General features: G+C 34.0%; 2 protein-coding genes across 3 annotated transcripts in view; one reads left to right on the plus strand and one right to left on the minus strand.

Moving 5' to 3' along the window:
- DNAJC24 (DnaJ heat shock protein family (Hsp40) member C24) overlaps positions 1 to 578 on the minus strand; it is a 47138-nt gene extending 46560 nt beyond the window's left edge. Inside the window, exon 1 of one of the 2 annotated variants that reach the window (XM_064492481.1) lies at positions 490 to 578. The gene's annotated coding sequence lies outside the window, so the exon portion shown is untranslated. The remainder of the gene's footprint in view (positions 1 to 489) is intronic. The other variant, XM_011000389.3, reaches the window with a different exon arrangement.
- Positions 579 to 599: 21 nt separating this feature from the next.
- DCDC1 (doublecortin domain containing 1) overlaps positions 600 to 22172 on the plus strand; it is a 381054-nt gene continuing 359481 nt past the window's right edge. The window contains exon 1 of the mRNA XM_064492479.1: positions 600 to 705. The gene's annotated coding sequence lies outside the window, so the exon portion shown is untranslated. The remainder of the gene's footprint in view (positions 706 to 22172) is intronic.

Below are 22172 nucleotides of genomic sequence, written 5' to 3' on the forward strand. Positions count from 1 at the left end.
GTATTTCTGCGAAAAACAGAACACAGTTAAGTACTCACTAAACACACTACAAGAGTTGTATATATGTTTACAAAATGAATAAATATTTTTTAAAAGCAAAGCAAAATATCAAAGAATTAAAGTGAATCTGGGAGCACTCCCTCTTAATTTTTCCAATTCACTTTTCTTTCAAATTACCTTAAAAGAATAACAAGCGAAACAGCCAGTCAGCTGGTAGCAAGAGTCTCCTGAACATTGGAGAGGCACTCAGGCCTCCCAAAGAAAGAGCTCCTGAAACTGTTCACTGGACGACACGCCAGCCCTCCAGGCGACGGAAGACCTCGCCCGGAGCTCTGGACCCAGGCAACCTCTTCCTACAGCCGACAACTTAACGAGACAGCCGGGGCTTCCTCAAAATTGGGACCCGGAAGCCCACTGTATTCACAGTCGGCTCTGTCGCCCAGCTACAGGCGGGTACCCTCTCCTGGCTTCACTCGATATCATACTTACCAAACTTCGAAGAGCCATCGGCGTCAACTCCTTGCTTATCCTCTGCCAGACCTCGGAGCCGGCTTCAGCTTCCGCCGGAAGTCACTGCTCTGACGTAATCACGTTTCTAGTCGAGCCGCTGTGGCTGAGGCACCTATCGGAAGCGCCGCGCCACTCCGCCCTCTTGGACGCGGTCGTTATGGTAACCAGTCGCCGCTTCCAAGGAGTTTGCCAGCAGTAAGTGCCCAAGCTGTGGAAAAAGGGATCCTTCGCCTCGTTCTAACTCGCTCCTGTGGTGGCTCCCCGTCCCACGCTCCTTTCCTCTTCCTCAGCGAGCACCCCACCCCCCCGGGCTTCCTCGGCCTCCCTTCAAAGCTTCCTCCGGCTTCCCTTCGCAGCGCTGCTCCCAATCCTTTTGTGGTTGACGAACGTACTACTCTGGCGCGGGATGGGGGTGGGGGTGGGGTGAATACTGGGATGGGGAGAAGGTGAGACAGATGAGGAGACCTGATTTCTCCCTTGTCCCTACACTTCCCTTCGAATGGTCACATCCTAAGAGAACTAAAACCTATGCTGAGTAAAGTTTTTCTATTTCAGTTTTAACAGTTTTCCTGGAAAAGATGTTCAACTTAATTATTTCTTTTAGATCTTAACTGCCTTAAAGAATGAAAACTTTTCAAAGTCCTTTCACATTTACAACCTCTCTTCACTTTCTCTTCAATCCAGTGAAGCAAGTAAGGCAGATGTTATTATTCCCATTTTGTAGATGAGAAAACAAACCAAGGATCAAGGCCAAATAGCTAACTAGATAGAAGCAGAACAGCAAGTCTTAGCAAGTCTATATATTCTCAGGGCAGCTATGCTTGCTTTCAACCTTACAGAAAAAGCAGAATAAAATGCTCGCTTTGAGGCAGTTCCTGGGCACTCCAAATGGGCACTTAGTTTTTTGTTGTTGTTAGCTTTTGTCATCTTCCTTCTCCTTTTCATTCGTCCTGTTGCTCCTTTCTGTTGTCAAATCTCTGTTCTGCTTACCTTATATTGACCACTTTTGCTTGCATTGTACATAGAGGTGAAAAATGCATCTCATTTCTCGGCAGCATAATATGGGTTTCACTTGGAAATGTTAAGGTAGTTTTGATGTTGTTACCACTTAGAGTTGCTTTCTTCTTTTTTTTTAATCTTTCTTCCACCAAATCTCAATTTGAGAAGCAGTCAAGACAAACCCTAAGCACATTAAATAAGATATTTTGATATGGTAAATTATTTAATAGTGGTCTGAACTATAAAAAATAACTGAATGATACAGGAAATTTTGAAAATCTAAAAGGAAAAATATGGATTAGATTCTCCATAGGATTTTGTCAGGTTTAATAGCAGACACAAAAGCATCACACTCAGAGGATCTGATTTTCGGTCCTGATTCCAACATACCTTATGTGTGGCCCTAAGGATACCTAAAACCAAAAAATTAAGTATTATTCTGAAAACCTTCCTCTACAGTACTATCAGAATGGCACCCCTTTGAACTTTTCTAGCTCTCAAACTTTCCTTTTTCCTTTCCCTGCATACTCCTTTTTATGGATAGTTATGCTCAGATCCTCCAGTTTTTATAGCCAAAGCACTTTATTTTGATTAACGATTCCATTAAGGTATTGTGTTACCTCTTTTTTTCCTTTTTTGAGCAAAATTCAGAAAACTCTAATCACTGTACCTCAATTTTCTCAATTTATTTCTATATTTGTATTTATTTGTTTGTTTGTTTGGATTTAGAAGGAGGTAACACTTTTTTTTTGCCCCCAGCAAATCCCAAGGGTTCTGTCATTTCATACCAACATACTTTAGTTTTCATCCCTAAAGCATACTTTAGTTTGCATCCCTAAAGCGTACTTTAGTTTGCAACTTTTTCTTTCATCTCCATAGTGTCATTATTCCATCAAAATGATCAACAATTCATTGATGTTATCCAATTTAGTCCTTAATTATATTTCCCTAGTTGTCTAAGAAATGTCTTTTTATGGTCAGTTTGCTTGAATCAGCATTCAAAGTCTACACATGGTACTTGGTTGGTCTATCTCTTAAATATCTTTTAAGCTATAGCAGTCCCAATTCTCGACTACTACCTTGGTTTTTTTCCCCCCTTTTTCTGTCATTGGCTTATTGAAAAGACAGATCAGTTGTCTTACAATCTGAATTTGTCTCTATTTATATCAGAATAAACTTCTTTAAGCACTTTTTACATGAATCCTTCCTCATTAATGTTCCTTTATTTTCTCATTTTCTAGAGCACTGCTGTCCAGTAGAAATACATTGTAAACCACAAACGCAAACCACATATGTGATTTTAAATTTCCTAGTAGCCACGTTAGGAGTAAAAAGAAACAGGTGAAATGGATTTTAATAATATATTTATTTAACCCAGTATATCCAGAGAGTATGGATCATTTCAAAATGTAATCAATATAAAAATTATTAATGAGATATTTTACATTCTTTTTTCATGCTAAGTATTCAAAAGCTTGTCTGTATTTTATGTGTACAGCTCACCTCAATTTGGACTAGCCACATTTAAAGTGCTCAATAGCCACATCTAACTAAGGACTGCTTTACTGAACAGGGCAGGTCTAGAGGATAAAGACTTACCTCCTTAATCTGGCATTCAGTTACCTCCCCAGTATGATCCTAGTTTTCCAACCTCATCACCTATTATCTTCATACATAAAACCTTTAAATAATTGGATATTTTCTTGGTACTTCATCCATAATTTTGTCCTTCTTGCTTATGATACCATAGCTCTTTTCCTCATCCTGTCAGTTTTATTTCTCCTTTAAGACCTATCTCTTCCATCAAGTCTTTTATGATGGCCAGGTTCTTAGAAATTACTCCCTTCTCTCAACTTTCATAGCAGTCCTGGGTGTACTCCCCATTTGTACTCATCTGATCCCACAAGGTATTGTTACACACTTCAGATGCCTGTTGTAATTTCCTAATTGTATCATAAGCTGTCTGGGGGCAGGAACACGTCTCAGAGAAACTAAGCACCAGCTTTCTTGCTGCATTCTCTGGACTTCTAATGATGTGAGTGTATAGGCTTGTTTCTCACTATTTTATTTTAAGAAGGTAATTTACTCATTTATAGAAAACTAATGTAGCAGAAATATAAACTATGTTAGCATAATGGTTAAGAGCATGGATGCTGGAGTCAAACACGTAGGTTTGAATCCAGGTTCTGCCTCTTACTAGTTATGTGAATACTTTAAGTTAATCTCTGTGCCTTGGTTTCTTCCTCTATAAAATAGAGATAATAATAGTATCTCCTTCATAGATTTGTTGTGAGGATTAAATGAGATAACGGTGTCTGAAAGTAGTAAGTACTCAGTGAAGATTAGCTATTGTTGTTATTATTAATAATGAAATATTTGTTGCTCAGTTTTGATATTAGAACAGTAAGAACTTATGGTAGTATTTTAGGAATTTCTAAACAGAGCAAATGAAAGCCACAGACTATTGAATTAGAAAAAAATGAAACCAAACCCAAATGTTTGTTGAGCTTAGATAAATTAAAAACATGGGCAAAAACCTTGTAATTCCTGTATCATCAGATTCTAACATAAGCAAAGTAGGCATCCATTAAATATTTGATTTTAAGATGATTCATCAGATACTATGTCTAAAGTTAGATATAGATGTAGATGTAGATATAAATATAGCAGAGATTTGAGACCCTTGGTTGTAGTGATAGAAAAAAAATCACATTCTTATTCAATTTATCACTTTAGTACTTTACTGCTCATAAACTTACTAATGTTCACTACATATTAACAGATTCCTACCTTGCGATCATTAGTAAATTGCGCTTCTTATTGATACATATGTGCAATATATACAGCCTACTTCTGTTAATTATTTCTTACCCTGGGATTATATTTTCTTGGCTCTTTCTACTGATTTCACTTAATTTCCTTGATCTGATTTATCTCTGAATCTTTTGGGATTTTCATATCAGTGAACTAAGCTGTATGTAATTTTAAGTACCAGAGAATATTATGGCTATATTCTGAAATTAGATGATTGCCCCTAGAACAACTTAGAATCTATTAGCTAGTGATGAGGTTGAAAAAAAAACAAAACCCACAATGACATAGAACATATATAGCCTTCATTTACTTATTTATTCTATCAACAAGTATTTATTGTCTACCAGTTGTCCCATATTCTGTTGCAAGACATGCAAGACTGAGTTGGCTATAGTCCTCTCAAAATCTTATAGTTTATCTGAGTAGACACACAAGCAACTGAAATAACTGTGCCAAGTGCTTTGCCAGAAAAAAATACAGGTTCTGTAACAGTTAATAACTTGTAGTTATATGAATAGAATAAGGCAGATTACTTGAATGATTGAATTCCTTGAATCAAAATGAGGCTAATACAGGAAGATATATGGAAGTGTTAAGTTTTAAATAATGATTTTGACGGAGAAGAGAGATGAATGGCCAGAACTAGAGAAAATTCCTTTTTTTCTTTTTTTGACGGATTGTTATAAATCTTTGGACAGTATTGCGAATCAGCTCTACTGAGCAATCCTAGTTCATCTTTTAGAAGTGGTTTTTCAATTTTGTGTTTTTTCCCTTCGCTGGTTGTCTTCCCTTGATCTATTCTTTCTTTTTTCTTTCAGCAGTAATCATCAGTGAACATTCACTGAGTTTAAGCAAGGTGGTGCACTAAGTAGGAGAGACAGCGAGGTAAATACTTTTCACCGTCATCACACCTATTGCTGTGTTTTTCTTGTGTGTTTGACTTCAGTTGTGTCAGTGTTATTTCAAGCTTGTTTCAGACTTCATAAAGGTCTGTATCTTACCTGGAATCTTTGTTCCTGCCTTCCTAGCTTTTTCACATCTGATGTTTTAATTGTTTCATGAATCTATTAAAGACACTGGATATAATCCTTCTGTTTCTCTTTAGTAGTCATAATAAATACCAGCTTATTATTTCCTCATTTACTTTTTTACCCCTTTGTCTTATGACCACTCTGGCTTTTCTGTGAGCTTTGAATTTTCCTTGAAATTTGAAACCTTGTAATGATCTCTTCTAACCATGCAGTGAAATGCATCTATATGCTCTGTTTTTTAAAGCATCCTCTCTTCTCCATTTTAGTTTTTTAAACCTGAAATTTTTAAGTTTATTTTATTTTTGTCATGTAATTGACTCACAGAAGAAAGGTTAATTTGAAATGATCAAGGGGTGTTAATTTGTGGGTTAACATGTGTTAAACAGTTGATATGAAGTCTGTTTAAGTCAATTAGAGTGTATAATGAAGCTATTTCTAGAGTGTTATGGAACCTTTTGAAGTCAGCATGGATTTTACTCCTGTATGTCAACCATGGCACCTGGCTGAACATGCCATTACACTTAGGTTCTTAAATTTGTGTATATTCCAATAGATATGACTAGATCTACATATTTAAAAGAAGTTTGACTTCATTACTAAGATTCTGATGTTTTGCTCTAGGAAATAAATTAATAACTTAATTCACCGCTAGCAAAATGTAAAACATAATTAGTAACACTATTATCTTTGTTACTCTCATATTTTTTTCTAAAATAAAATGCAACTGAACTCTATAACCCACAAAACATTCCTGGGGTTTTTGTTTGTTTTTAATACTAGGCTAGTGGCATTATCGTTGATTTTTTTAAGTACTAAGTACCTCATATAGAAAGGTACCATTGATAGAGACATGTAGAATTTGGAGGGCTCATTTAAAGAAATGATTTGTTTTCCCCTCCAAAATTATTTGAAGTAATATTATGAAACATTTTAGTGTTGGTTAATATCTTTAAATATTTCAAAATGGTTCATGTTATTATGCAGTTTAATGTTATCATGATCAATTTTAATCGTTGAATGTACCTTTTGTGTAATGATAGCATTATTTGACTGAAGCATTACAGCTTCAACAGTTCAAATCCACAGAGATTTGAGGGTAAAAATCAAGAATACATTCTTCACTTAGCATCAGAGTTTCTATGGTACTATTTTTACCGCTTGTGTCAGTTTACTAGTCATAAACACATTTAGCATTTCAGCTTCTTGCAACTATCAGTTTAATTATTTCAAGACTGATGAAAAATAATTCTTATATGCTAAAGAGTTTTCTTCAATGATGGATTAGATGCCAAAATAATGAAATCACACAACTTAAAAAATATACAGAAGAATAGATATTTTATGATGAAAGTCCAAAAATATCATATTTTAAAATATTTTAAGCAATTCATAGTATTACTTTTTAATTTACTGTAGAAGCACCATGAATATAGTCTTTTGTAGCTCATTAGCAATTTCGTTAATGAGGTTTTTTTGTGTGATAGATAGTTAAAGTAACAGACAAATGACAGATTGTTTGCCTTTAATGATTTCCCTGTTTCAAGCCCATTACAAAGCAATTAGAAATCTGACAGCATTTTCACTCTGCATTACTGATCATCTAAAGTGATGAGGAATGAGAGGTGATGAATATTAATTGTATATTTTCATATGATTATCATAAATTATTACCTTGTCTGATGTGCTGCAGGTGAAGCGGGAGCATTACAGACAGTCAGATATATTAATTTGAAAGACTATATTTTTTTTATCTTTGTCTGTAGTGTAAATCCTGATCTGTAATGTTAGTGTCTTTGAATGTTAAATTTATTATTTTTAGTTTCTACCTATATTTGGCGATAATTTAAATAACTTTTCTTATTTCAGCACAAGGAAAGGAAAAATTATTCCTTTGTACAATGTACATATGTGTCTTTAAGTTCAGAATTTCAAAAATCTAATGTAGAAAATGAGAGTGAACTTTGGTGATATACATATGTATAATCAAATTTGACAGACAAAGAAATACTTAGAAATAGAGCTTATAAATAGGCCCTAGATTAAAGTCAGGTAATCCTGCAAAAGAAGAAGATAAGAAAGTGTAACCAGATGTAAAAGATTTTCCTGGGTCCTCTATAACAGTTCTTTTAGGCTTAGTCTGGTAAATGTCCTGTTTCCCCAGTTTTTTGCTTCAGGTAGATGAGGCTAAGCCTGCCCTCAGGAGTCAAGTGCTGTTGTTACTTGGTTCCTAGCTCTGAACATACACCAAAGGTTGGTCCAGAAACTAGCTAACAGTCTTCAATACAGGGAGAATTGGCAAGCTTAAAGCAATTGAAATGATTAGAAATATATCTGGATCAATTTTACCAAAGTAAATTAATTTATATTTTGATGCCTCTCTAATTATAGGTATTAGTTGGTAATCAATACATACTTAATAAATTGAGTTAAATTTCATTACACTAATGAGGCCGTGTCTGGCTTCACTCTTGTCGTTTGGACCTTTTTGCTGTGGTTTGCTCTGTGGCATATCATCTCTCAGAGACACATGCCATCCTGGACCCATCTTTATTTATGAAGGTCATAATCTATATGACAATAAATCAATACAAATGAATTTTTGCATGCTTCTTAGAAATCATTCTCCTTATTTTACAATTAATTATATATATATTAAAAGTAAAACTACCAGACCTTCACAAATGAACTTTCTGTGTTCTGGAAAGTTGAAGAGAACCATCTAAAATTCATTATATATTTCCTGAGGGAAAAGTTAGATATCATAATGGTAAAAGCAAATTATCAGTAAAAAAGGTCAAGTCTCTAATGTTTAGTAGCCCAACTTAATAATATTTTTACTGGTTAAGCTTTACATATGTTAATATATGTATATTTATATACAAATATATTATACTTTATGTCTGCTGCCCTCCTGGGATTTTATTCCACAAGGACCTCCTTCATCTACATAGCAGGTCCAACTAGCACATTTTATAGAATCAAAATGGTAATTTCCAGTGTCCTCAACTCCCTTCTGCTGATATTTTTTGTCTTGTCTTAGTCCATACTTTAAGTTGATCCTTTGTACAACCCAACCAATTCTTCTTTTCTTCTCTTTCCACTTCTAACATACCACCAACCAACATAGTTTCTTGACTTTGACCAAGGTCCCCACTTCTTCCTTTAGAGGAATTGGTTTAGAAATCTTGCATATTTTTGCTGTGAATACTTACTGAGTTCATAGGAACCTGGGCTGTCCAACCATGGCACTGTTAGCAAATCAACAACGAGGAGACAAACACTCCTAAGTTGTAAATTGTAAATAGCTGCGTCTTCTCTGGTAACAAGGAGTCTCTGGAACATATTCTACCATGTCTAAAATTACTTTCTTAGACAGTGCAGGATGCAGCACTAAATACAAAAATGAGGACTCACTTTTATAATTAACAAATACCTTCCCATATTATGTATTTTCTCATTTGCTCTATATAACAGCCTTGTAAGACAGGTAAGGCAAATATTATTGTCATACACATACAGGAATCAGACTGGAAGGGACAGAGGCAAGATTCAAATTCAAGTTAGCTGACTCCACATCTTTTGCATTTTCTGTCACACTACTTTTGCTTCCATATATGAAAGCTCTTCTACTAAATTTTAGAGATAAAATTTAGAGTTCCCTCATTCTATCTTTTTCCCCCCTAATTTTTTTTTTTTAGATAGATAGAGGAAATGAACCTAAGGAAGTTTAGGATTTACCCCAGGTCTGACCCCAAACTAAGGTCAAAACTCGAGAACTTCTTGGTCTGGTTTCAGAGGTCTTTCCATTACATGCGCTGCCCTCATGTGTCCTGAAGCTACAGGTCTGTTTTATTTCATTTTTTTTTCTTCAGTTATTAAACTAAGCAAATTATTGGCTATAATCTTGGCTTGCAAAATATAAACATTCTGCCCTTGTTCTTACGATTTTTCAGTCATAAAATTAAGTCAGTTGTATGTGACAAAACTTTTTCATAGTAACTTTTCCAGTAAACATTCTGAAGTGTCCTAGGGTAAGAGTGGAAGAAAAGGATGTGACCACCTTGTGTTGAGAGAATGGAAGGGAGAAAGGCTGGGAGCTGTTACTTACCCTCATTTCCTTCTTGATTCCCTGGTACAAGTAATGACCTCTCTAGCTTGGAAACATCTCCCATTGACTAGGCTTAGAAAGATAAGATCCATCAAACAATTCAGCGAACAAATTTCTTTCTTTCTAAGGTATAAAAATCATTATTTTAAATAGTAACAGAGGTTAGGAAAAAGGGATATTAATTACATAATGAGGAACAACACTTATCCTGATCTGATAAGGAGCTCAGTTCAGTAGTGTTGGCTCTTGTCTGATTCTCTGATACAGACCAAAGGTTTGACTTCCTTCCAAGCTGGGACCTCGTTCCTCCATAGTTGTGCTTCTAACCCCCTTGTGGGCTTAGCCAGCTAGTCACATGGCACAGAGACATCTCTCCTTGAAGAACTGGATTCATTTCTCCACTCCGTACAGTTGATCTTCTTTTCACTGTCTCACTTTTCTAACCAAGTAACAGCTATTCCTTACATTCTTCAAGTTTTAAGTGTTTTTACTTACATTTAAACACCATTCTGCTACTTCCCATTTTCTCTAGTCATGGAAGATCCTTTTAAGTCATACACAAAGCATTCCCTCTTCCCCTTTCAAAATTGCTACCTAAAATGGGTTTATATCTTGTACCGGTACAGCACCATTTAGTTGAAGTAACAAGGCATTTAAGATCCCTAGGGAAAAAAAAGGTCAACAAGTTGGAAAGAAAACTGAGGAAAAACATTCTTTTTAATTTCAGAGATCTCAGGGATCTGATATAATGAAGACAAAACATAGAGGAGGCCAAGATTCCTGACTAGTCATTAGTAAAGACGTTGACTCGGTTCTGAAACAGGCCCTCACGAGAAAGGAGATATGTCAACATCCATTGGTTTGGCATTGAAGCCAGTTTTTAAGTTATTTTCTTTCTAAACCATTTCCCCCTATGCTGGATTGAGGAATAGAATAAAAAGACTTACAACACTTAAATAGATTACACTGTTCACTTCTTATTTGATGATATGGTCTGTCATTCTATCAGAAAAAGATGCTCAGTTCATCTGGCATATTTGGCTTTTCAGATACTGTGTTGGTTGTTTTCCAATATTTTATGCCCTTCTAGGTGTCACTAATTGATTGTTTAATTTGTTATTGCATGTTTCCAGGTTAAATTAAGCTGTCTAATTACCAAAATCATTTCCCCTTGTTTTAAAGACGGGTATGTTTTCCCTTTTCCAGTCTCTGGGGACATTTTCCCATCACTTTAAGATGAAACAATGGGAAATAGGTAAAAGGATTGAGAGGAAAGAGGAATAAAAAGATATATTCGTCCTTCCTTTTGCAGTGGTCACATCATCCATGTGATTTATTTCATTCTATTGTAGTCATAAATATTTGACTACTGTTTTAATTCATTCTTCAGATTTCTTAAAGTTTAACTTTACTATTTCCCCCAGGGGGGAAAATGATTTCTCTTTAAATAGAATTGTGCATATGTGTGATGAGTTCCTCCCACAGGCTAGTTCAGTCAGTCCTTAACCATTACAGTGTATGGTTTCTTTATCAAGGAGCTAGCACAAGGTGAACCCTGGAGCACACTGTTTTGTCACCTCATATTTGGCACCCTGCCTAGAAGGTGATTTTTTAAAATTTTTAAAAAATTCTCCAGAAGAATGTTACCTAATAGTTGTTATTGAAACAAATTGGAAGTACAAATTTATGTAATCAGATTTGAAGGATTTGTTTCCCAATAATAGCTGAGCTACTGTCCTGCTCTTGTTTTGCTTGGCTTACTAGTACCTTTCAATAAATTTCAAACTTCACATCATGGCTTATAGAACTTCTTTGCTTTCCAGTCCTGGAAAATGTACTCTAAGCCCTCTTCAGCTGGAAATATAAAGTTCAGAACACTGTATCAATATACTTCTGTGTCTTCTAAGGTACCTGTAAACCAGAGATTGTATTTTAATGAAGGGAAAGAAAAAAGGAGAGAACTCTTTAAAATCTAATTTAGCTCACTGACACAAAGATTTTCAGATCATTTATTCAAGTAGCTGCTCCTGGGTTAGCATTAACTTTTGGTACTTCTTTCTGATCAAGGAGGCTTTCCGTTTTCCATGGTCAAGTGCTCCATGTGACTAATAAACTTATGCAAAGTAAAAGGGACTTTCATGCTTGGGAGGAAAAGAAATTTATACAGTTTTACCTTTACCTAAAGAACTGACAATTAATATAGAATGAAAGGAGTTTTTCCTTCCTTCATTTTGGAAAATTGACTTAAAAACCTTAAGATTTCCCATAAAGCACTTAAAAACTTTTTTGAGCCTACTCAATTGCTAGGTGATGATCTTTTATTTCTAAAGAATTAGGTGTTTCTCTCTCTAAACAGGGAGCTAAAGCAAGGGTTGAAAAAATTTTTATCTATAAAATATGCATATTTATGAAAGAAGTGTATACATTTGAAAAATTGCATGTTTTTCATGCTCCTATTTACTTGTTACTATGGCAACCACTACACTGCCTAGTATTTATGTTGTCTAAGATTCAGAGTGCCTTTTCAAAAAAATAAATATGCCAGAACCATGTATTGTATTTACTTTAGTGTTTAGAAAAATATTTATTCTAATGCATATTTTTGAAGAAAGATGACAATAAATATTGTAAACTTCAGACTGGCTTAAATGGTACCTTTTCCTGTAGTATGTTTTAAAAATAAAAATGATTGCAGTTTTTTCTTTTCCTTGTTATAAAAACCAGAATAAAGAATAGAAATAATGAATTTTCAAAACTTATGAGTCAATCCTTAAAATATAGTCTCTTGATTGTTTCTTATTTTTATAACAATATTTTGATTCATAATAAATTTCTGAAAATATAAAATATGAACACTTAGACAAAATAATGCTAGCTACATAAATTAGAAAATGTAAATAGTTGGCATTTCTGATCGCAGATTGTTCTTTGATATCTAGGAATGAAAGATTTATGTTTTGTATTTGAAATGAGAGGCATGGTTGCTATTATTTTTCTTACTTTAATTATTTAAATTGTTTTCTGAGATGTGTGATACATAAATATAATTTCTGAATGTTAAACATCAGAATGGAAATTAAGAAGCATAAAATCAGACATGTTTCACGTCACGTATTACCTGTTAAGAAAAACTGCAATACAACATTTAAGTACAACAGAATAGTGAGCATATTGTCTCTGATACTTGTAAACAGGATGGATCTGCAGTTTCACAGTTTATGTTGACAGTATCTTTGTGGGAAATGTAATTATCAAATGAATTATAACATGTCCTAGTATTAAGATTATTAATAGTAATTTTAATTGCCTTTTTCAAGATAATTGGATATGTTCTCATAAGTATATGGGAAAGGGGGCATTGGGCTAATTAGATATTTTGAACTCAGTTATCTTTAAAATATCTAGAAGTTTAACATATATCCTATATTTCAGGAATTTCTTCTTTTAATTAAATGTTTTCTAAGTAGAATTAAAATAATTTATAGTTCAAAAAATCTCACTGAATATCCCTTGATATTCCTCCTTGAGTATTGCTATGATAAAAACTTTAAATAATGGTAATTTTTTATTTTATTGAGGTATAGATGATTTACAATATTAGTTTCAGGTGTACAACATAGTGATTCAAAATTTTTATAGAATATTCTACATTTGAAGTTATTATAAAATATTGGTCAAATTCCCTGTGCTATATGTCCTTGTAGCATTTCTTTTATACATAGCAGTTTATACCTCTTTTTGTTTTTAATTGAAGTATAGTCAGTTTACAATTATGTGTTAATTTATGGTGTATAGCATAGTTATTATACATATATTTATGTTCCTTTTCATATTTTTTTGTTATAGGCTATTACAAGATATTGAATACAGTTCTATGTGCTATACAGTAGGACCTTGTTGTTTATCTATTTTATATATAGTAGTTAGTATCTGCAAATCCTGAACTCCCAATTTATCCCTCCACCTACCCCTTTCCCCCCTGGTAACCATCAGTTGTTTTCTATGTCTATGAGTCTGTTTCTGTTTTGTAAATTAGCTCATTTGTGCCATTTTTTTTAGATTCCACACGTAAGTGATATCATATGGAGTTTATACCTCTTAATCCTCTACCCCATCTTGCTCTTTACTCCTTCCCTCTCCCCAAACAAACAACCAGTAGTTTGTTCTCTATATCTTTGAGTCTATTTTTGTTCTGTTATATTCATTCATTTTATTTTTTAGATTTCACATATAAATGATAATATACAGTATTTGTCTTTCTCTGTTGGACTTATTTCACTAAGCATAATGCCCTCCAGATCATAAAATCTCACTGATTATCCCCTGAAATTCCTCCTTGAGTACTGATATGAAAAAAACTCTAAGTAATGACAATTTTAAAAATTAAATTTCCACTACCAGTTAGAAAATTATTCTAAGATTTAAGGTTAAGAAATAATATATTATTCCAGTAATGAGTGCTGTTAGATGGGCTTTCATATACCATTTCTGTTAGTTTGAGAAAATGGTACATTTCTAAAAAGAATTCACTTTGGAAATACACATCAACAGCTTTAAAATTGTTCATACACTTTAATCTGGGAATTTAACTTCCACAACTTCTTAAGAAACTAGTCAATGACATGGTCGAAGTTGTGTACAAGAACAATAGCTTTATGTACAATATGAAGCATTTGGAAGCGTTTGGAGCAACTAGCTAGGATATTAAACAAGTAATTAAAAAATTAGGTTCTCAACAAATATTTAATAATACAGGAATATTCTCATATACACAGCTGTATATAAACTGTATATTTAATATGGTCACACTTTTGTTTAAAGAAAAGACTATCTCTGTAAAACCATAGATGAAAGTTAGAAAACAAATATTCAAAAATTATAATAATGGCTAACTCCAAGGTTAGGATTTGTAAGGAATTTTATTTTTTTTGTACTTTTCTTTCCAATCTTAATGTGGGCATTTCTGTAATAACTGCAGTTATCATCATTCAAATTGTTTTTAGTTAAAAAAGTTAATTAAAATTGTGTACATTTATTATAATGAAAATTCAGCTAGTGAAAAAGCAATGTTCTCTTGTTCAACGTTGAATCCATTGTCTTTTTTTAAGTCTGAAAATAGTTGGTACTTAATAAATATTTGACAATTGAATGGATGGATGATGGGATCTGGAATTACCAAAGTGGTTTTAGGAAAAACACATTTGGAGGGCCACAAAGGCCCTCCTGTTTATGTTTTATTTATCGTAACAATGGGTGACAGGATAATAAAGTGCTAAGAATATATAAGAACTGCTCTGCTAACCATAGTCCTGGTAACATAGAGTAATGCAAAAGCTAGATGGCTGGATTTATCTTAGTATATTTAGTTTGTAGCATTGTATAATTACAGCTATTAGAATAAAACAAACAAGCAAAAACATTTGTCATTGAAATTCCAACAGGAAAAAAAAATTGAGAGTCTGAAACTCCAGTTCTTAACTTCCTTCCTTTTTTTTCCCCTCCAATTTAACTATTATTTTTATAAAACAAGTTTTGATAACAACTATTACATTACGGAATACAATTGGCATACAACTATTACATTATGGAAGAACAGACTGTTCTATAGTAAGCTATATTTCTATTGACACAAAATTAATTTTAAAAATAATAATTAGTAGTATAATTTCTTTCTTTCCCCTTGCTTATCACTATGTGTTTCTAATTTTTTTTTTTTTTTGTACTAAATTGTGTGAATGGAGCATTTTAATTTGGTCTGTGAGCCCTTTGGGTTAGCTTGTTTGGAAATGGGCTCAGCAGCTACCATTCTCATCGAAGTAATTTTCCACTTGGCAGTACTTTTCACTTTGAACTTCATTGATCCTCCCACACAATCTGGGAGTTTAAGCTAATGCATCTGATCATCACTGTCTGAATTAGGGACCTATAACAAGCCGTGAAAGGAGTATTAAATTATGATGATTCTGTGGCAATCTTAAGCACCTTGTCCACAGTAAAGGAATTATGAGAACATGTCTCTCACCTCGGAATGGCTCTTTCTTAAGTAAACCCAGGAAAACTAAGCAAATCCTAGTTTACCTGGGAAAAAGAGTAGGAGTGGTCTGTGTCTGCTCTGTTCAATTTAAATTCTTTCCTTACTCAAAGCTGAGGTCAAAGTTACTTATTGACTAGAACAGTGACCTTCAAATAGTTTTGCTTATATACTCCCTAATATAATTTTTAAAGTATATACGCCTGTGTACATTTTTAAGTTGACGTTTCAAATTTCTCATTATAAGCTTAAGTAGTTGGAATAGATGTAACTTCTGGTATGCTATGAATACTGACATTTTAAAATAAAGCCGTTAACATCAGTCTTTTAAATATATCTAATAAACATAAATTCTGTATGATTTTTTTAAAAAAACAATTCATTATGAACATTTTCAAGAACAGAAGAAAAAATAGTAAAACAAACTCCTGTGTACTCTTTACCCAATATAAACAACCATCAACTTCTGCCATTCTTATCTATACTCTCACTTTCCTCCTTGAAGTATTTTAAAGCAAATCCCAATCATATTGTATTTCAAAATATCTTGGTTTGTATCTCTAACCAATTAAAATGTTGATATTTATTCTAATAATACCATTTATTCACATCCAATAAAATAATTTCCTTAAGACCAATAATACCGTTTGTGTTCAAATATAACCAATTGCCTCAAAAGTCTATGTCTCATTAAAGTTAATGTTTGTTCACATTTCTCCAATGAAGACATACAAATTGCCAATAATCACATAAAAAAATGCTCAATATCGCAAGTTATCAGAGAAATGCAAATCAAAGCTACAATGAGGAATCTCCTTGCACAGTCAAATTGGCCATCATTAAAAAGTCCACAAATGATAAATGCTGGAGAGGGTGTAGAGAAAAGGCAACCTTCCTACACTGTTGGTGAGAATGCAGTTTGATGCAGGCATTATGGAAAACAGTATGGAGATTCCTTTAAAAACTGAAAATAGACTTATTCTATGATCCAGCAATGCCACTGCTGGGCATATATCTGGAGGAAACTTTAATTCAAAAAGATAACATGCACCCCAGTGTTCATAGGAGAACTATTTACAAGATCTAAGACATGGAAACAACCTAAATGCCCATTGTCAGATGACTGGATAAAGAAGTTGTGGTATATATATAACAAACTTATGATTACCAGAGGGGAAAGGAAGTTGGGGGTGGTCAGATAAATTGGGAGTTTGGGATTTGTAGGTACTAACTGCTATATATAAAATAGATAAACAACAAGGTCCTATTGTATAGCATAGGGAACTATATTCAAAACCTTATGGCCTATAATGAAAAAGAATATGAAAAGGGATATATATGTATATGTATAGCTAAATCACTATACTGTACATCAGAAATTAAAACAACATTGTAAATTGACTATATTTTAAAGTTTTTTTAAATTATAAATAAAAAATAATGTTGTTCAAATCAGGATGTAAACAAGGTTTACATTTGGTTGATATGATTCTTAAGTCTTTTTTCATTTGTACCAGTTCTCCCTCCTCTTTATTCTCTGTGCCGTGTCCTTCAACTTGTTTCTCTACCTTCTCCTATTTGTCATGAACTAGAAGTTAGATCTAGAGACAATTACATTCAGTATTTGTGGCGAGAATGCTTTATAGACAGTCTTGTGTTTATAATCCCTGTGGAGTCACATAAGGAGAAACAATTTCTGGTTGTCTTATTTTAGTAACATATTAATATGTATCAGCGGTATAGGTGATACCAGTCAGATTCATCTAGTATAAATTTCCCATCACTCTTTCATCTGAAGATGACAAACTACCTGGACAAACATTATCTAGATCCATTATTTCATTATGGTTTGCACTATGGTGATTTGCTAATTCTTCTATTCCATCTGCATGTATTAGATATGATTCTTCTATGAAGAAGTTTCTCATCCTCTATTTGGTCATCTTGAATTATAGCCCATTTAGGAGAGCAGGAAAAGTACACTTACTATTTTTCAGAACAACAGTTTGTGCCCTAGCAAGCAACAAAGGTGAATGATGAGATAATGAAGTTTAAAATTTTAATTTTAGTATTATTAGATACCCATGCATTTTTATATGTTTAATGTTTCTATCTTCTACTTTTTTTGTTCAGAGTATGCCATCTTTGACCAGTGGAATTCCCTTCAAGTTGGTTCCTATATCCTTTGACATTCCCCACTTGTCTTTGATAGCTTCCTTGTTTTCAGGCATGAGAAGATGTCACATCTTAATGGAACAGTTTGGCCCCAGGCCTGAATACTATAGGGATTTTGAAACATCAAAACATTAAAAATATTAACAAGCTCTCCTTAACAGCTGGAAATTTTGCATCCTTCTTTTCCTCCTTAAACTTTTATTTCCACTCTGATTCTTATCTCTTATGCTTGAAAGTCTTTTATTGACGTCTCAGACATACAATAACAACACATTTTTAAAATATCCTGTGACCATAAGGTTGTAAGTGTTGCAAAATTTCCCCAGGATTGATTTTTTTATTATAACTATTTTTAGTATACATTTATTCAAAACAGCATGAATATATTGCCATTTTTGATTTTTTTGAGGATAAAAAGTAAAATTTATTGGAAATATATTAATAATATAGATTAGTGGGGGGGTTATAATTTCTTCATTAAAAAAATAGTGGAGTTAACTCTTAAGTTTGAAACCCTCAAATGTGCATAAAAGGAATGCCTTTCTTTTCTAGAATGACAGAATGGAGACTTCCCAAGGGCAAAGTGTAGTTGGGACAGGCAGTTTCCTGGGCAGGTACATTTTAGGATGGCATATATATGGAAGGCAAGGATCTGGAAATTGATTTGTTTAAAGCTATACACACTTACATGCCCCTTGGGAAGTCTCCACATACTGTTTGCTGTTGGTACTTAGTGTCCTGACTTGAAGACCATCAAGCTCTCCTCTTTAACAGCCAACACTTAAGTACCTACTGTGTGCCGAGTACATCAACTTTATGAAGTGGCTACTATTCTTAACCCCATTTTACAGATGATGAAACTAATGCACAAAGAGGTTATGTGACTTGTGTCATAGCCAGTAAGTGGGCAGCAGGGATGTAAACTAAGACACTCTCGCTCCAGTGTCCAGGTTTATAGCCACTGTGAACTTGAATGCTTTAAAAAAAAAAAAAACTGGTGGGAGAACAGATCTAGAAATATGAGAGAACTCATATCCATATAAAATTGTTAACGGATGGAAAGCAAAGAAAAATAGTAGTTTTTCAGTGTCAGTAAATAAGCTCTATATGTGTTAATAAAACATAAAATAGTGCCTTTTTCTATTCTTTGCTAAAATATTATGGTATTTAGTATCAGTCTAATTAAAATTAACACATTTTTATTTCTTTAATTTCTAATTAACAATTAGTTCTCATTTAATTAGTAACATGCCATAATGTTACCTGAAAACCTATTGTTTTCTTAACCTGTTAATACGTTCTACTTCTAGTGAGGATAACACTTCTTTTTAGTATATGTGAGCCAAAGCGAGCACTGTAACACTGTTCTTGTAGTAACATTACAGAAGAAATACTGCACTTAAGTATGGTAATGATTTCACACTACATAACTCATTCCACCTAAAAGCATCCAGAAAGTGTTTTACGTAGAAGAAAAAAGCTATAACCATTACTAAAATGATTACTTCTTTTGGTGAAGATTGGGATTGTAATCATGCATAAGTAAAAAGTAAAGCTATTGCTGTATTTCAAGAGATATTTTTGAATAGTTTGGTGCAATTTTTTTTTAATTTTTTAATAATTGAATTATATAACAAACACACCAGAATATTCAAGGGATTTCATTCTGCAAGGTGATTTACTCTCTATTCATGTAACTTTTCCTTGCTATACAAAGCTGGATTTTTTTTTCACTTTTAAGCATTCCCTAATTGGGGAAGACCTGATCTATGAAAAAACTTAACAGGCAGTGGTTGTTGTGGGAGCCTGTGAGGAGAATCTCAGCCCTCCTATTCTGAGACATTTCAAACGGTAGGGAGAGTGTGAAGGAGTGCTGGGCAGAGAAAAGTACCTTCTCTTTTAAACTACATAGAGAGAGATACCTTTTCTTATTTTGACAGTGACTCAGATTCACCTAACATTTAATGAATGTCTACCATGTGCCAAGTACTGTGCCAGACACTTTCACATTCACCGTTTTGGTTATTTAATCCTCATAACCATGTGATAGTTGGTTTTGCAAATAAGAGGACTGAAGCTCAGAAAGATTGTAAGACTTAAGGTCCCATAGCTAGAAAGTGGCAGAGAAAGACATAATACTTGTGAGTATGTTATATTATAGTTCTTATATTCTTCCATAAGCTTAATTAGCAGCGAGTCTTGAATAATACTCTTTGGGCTTCCTGTCTTGTAGATTATCTAAGAACCTTAGTAGATAAGTCATAGTTCAAAAGGGAAGTCTTCCAGATGCTCTCTCCCAAATGAGAAGACTATTGGTCAGCTTGTCTCTTTGTGTTGCTGGTGCTGTTGGTGTTGCTGCAGTTGCCATAGCTTCTTCCTGACCCACATCAATACTGCTAATCCCGTTGCATCCATCATCTGACTGGCTCTACTGGCCCATGCTTCAGGAAAGTCTTTCTGACTCTAGTTCGAGCTTAACCTTGTAGACTGACATGGTCTTTGAAACAGGGGTATCAGGGTTCTCCATAGAAACAAAACCAACAAGATGTATGTATGTGTATGTATATACACACATAATAATTAACGTATACATTAATAATATACTGACTATATATAGAGACAGACAGACAGACAGACAGAAAAAGAGAGAGATTGAGTTACTTTAAGGAATTGGCCTGACTGGGGAAGCTTGGTGAGCCTTGAAGACCCAAAGCCCCAAATTAGTGAACTCTTAGATTTAGATTCCAAACCATCCTAATGTTCTCATTTCTGCACTCTAAGCCGATATATATTTTAGGTTTTTGAAACCAACTTAGTTCAAGGAATATTAGGAGTTTCAGGATTAGGTTCAACTGCAATCAGTAAAAATCCAAGTTAGCATTGTTTGAACAAGCTAGAAATTTATTTCTAACGTGAATGTCAAGATAATAAGTATTGGAAAATATTAATATATGGGCAAATCAGGACATTGAAATTTTGATGCATTTGATGCATTCTTAACAAAGAAGCCAAAATTATCTTTTTTTAAGTTATATTACTCCTCCGCCCCAAACACTCCATGGGATCTCTAATTCACTCAAAGTCCTGATAGTGTCCTACAAGGCCCTGTTATCTCCACCACACCTCACCCCCTGCCCCCACTGCCTTTCTAACTTCATCCCAGCTGCATTCCTTCTTGTTCATGTATTCATCTACTCCTGCTGTTTCTCACACCTGCCGGGATACCCCACCTCATGGCCCTCTCACTCTTTCCTGGATATTGTGTGGCTCATTTCCTTGCCTCTTTCAAGTCTTTGCCCAGATATTACCACCTCAATGAAGCCTATGCTGACAAACCTATTTAAACTTATAATTCACTTCACCTCCATATTCCCAATATGCCCCTCCTGATCAATTTTGTCCATAGCATTTATCATTTAACATTTTACAGTGTACTTATTTCTTATGTTTATTATTTATCATCTGCCCCCACTGAAATGTAAGCTCCAAAGAGCATGATTTTTTCTGCTTTGTTCACTGAAAAATTCTGAGCGCCTAGAACAATGCCAAGTACATTGTAGGTGCTCGGTAAATAACTGGATGAATGAATGTGTTTATTTCAGAATATCAGAAAAATGGTAAAGTGCTTTTTTTTTTAATTACCTTACAAGTAATATCCTTCCCTTAGTACTGGTATGTCATGTTGCCTTCGGACTCCTCCTTACCTTAGTGGGATACATCCGACATGAGATTTTGTAACTATTTTTATCAGAATTGTGAGTGGGTGATTACACCTTAGAAAGGACCCTATAACATTCTTTGATATTATTTCTTATGGGCGTATAGTATTGGTCTTAAGAAATTTTAGGTTGTCTGTGTGCACTATTCAAGATTTATAGATTACAAATAAGAGGATCCCAACTCAAACTAGCTTAAACAAGCAAACAAACAAAATGGAGTCTGTTGCCTCACATACCTAGGAAACTCAAGAGCTGTGGTGGTTGTTAATAGCTGCGTTCAGGGATTCAGATGTGGTCGTCAGGAATCTCTTTCACTTTTTAACCTCTCTCCATCTGTCATTTTTTTCTCTCATCTGTTTTTACTTCCATCTCAATGGTAGAAGTTTACATTGTTCTTAAAGCTAGCAATCCTAGAGAACAGGGCATTACTTCGTCTTCTCCATCAGAACTGATTTAGCAATCCCTGTGTCTGGGGAGGATACTTTCATTGACTAACCTTGAACACACCTACTTCCCTGCCAGGAAAGTAAGACCACATACTTCTCATCAGAATCAGGAGAAGGGTAGCTTCCAGAAAACGAAAGGATAAACAGTAGACCGAAAAAAAAAAAAAATGAGGAAAAAAAGACATTGTGTTGCACTTTTCAATAACATAGTCCTCATGTTGTTTGTATAATTAGCTATTTTCTAGCAAACATCAAAATTAAAATAGTTTGCAACTATTTTATATAATTTTTTTCTTAAATAGGATTATACCGATCAAAGACTTAGATTCATTAATTTTG

The sequence above is a fragment of the Camelus dromedarius genome, chromosome 12 (genome assembly GCF_036321535.1).
Source record: "Camelus dromedarius isolate mCamDro1 chromosome 12, mCamDro1.pat, whole genome shotgun sequence".
Lineage (NCBI taxonomy): Eukaryota > Metazoa > Chordata > Mammalia > Artiodactyla > Camelidae > Camelus > Camelus dromedarius.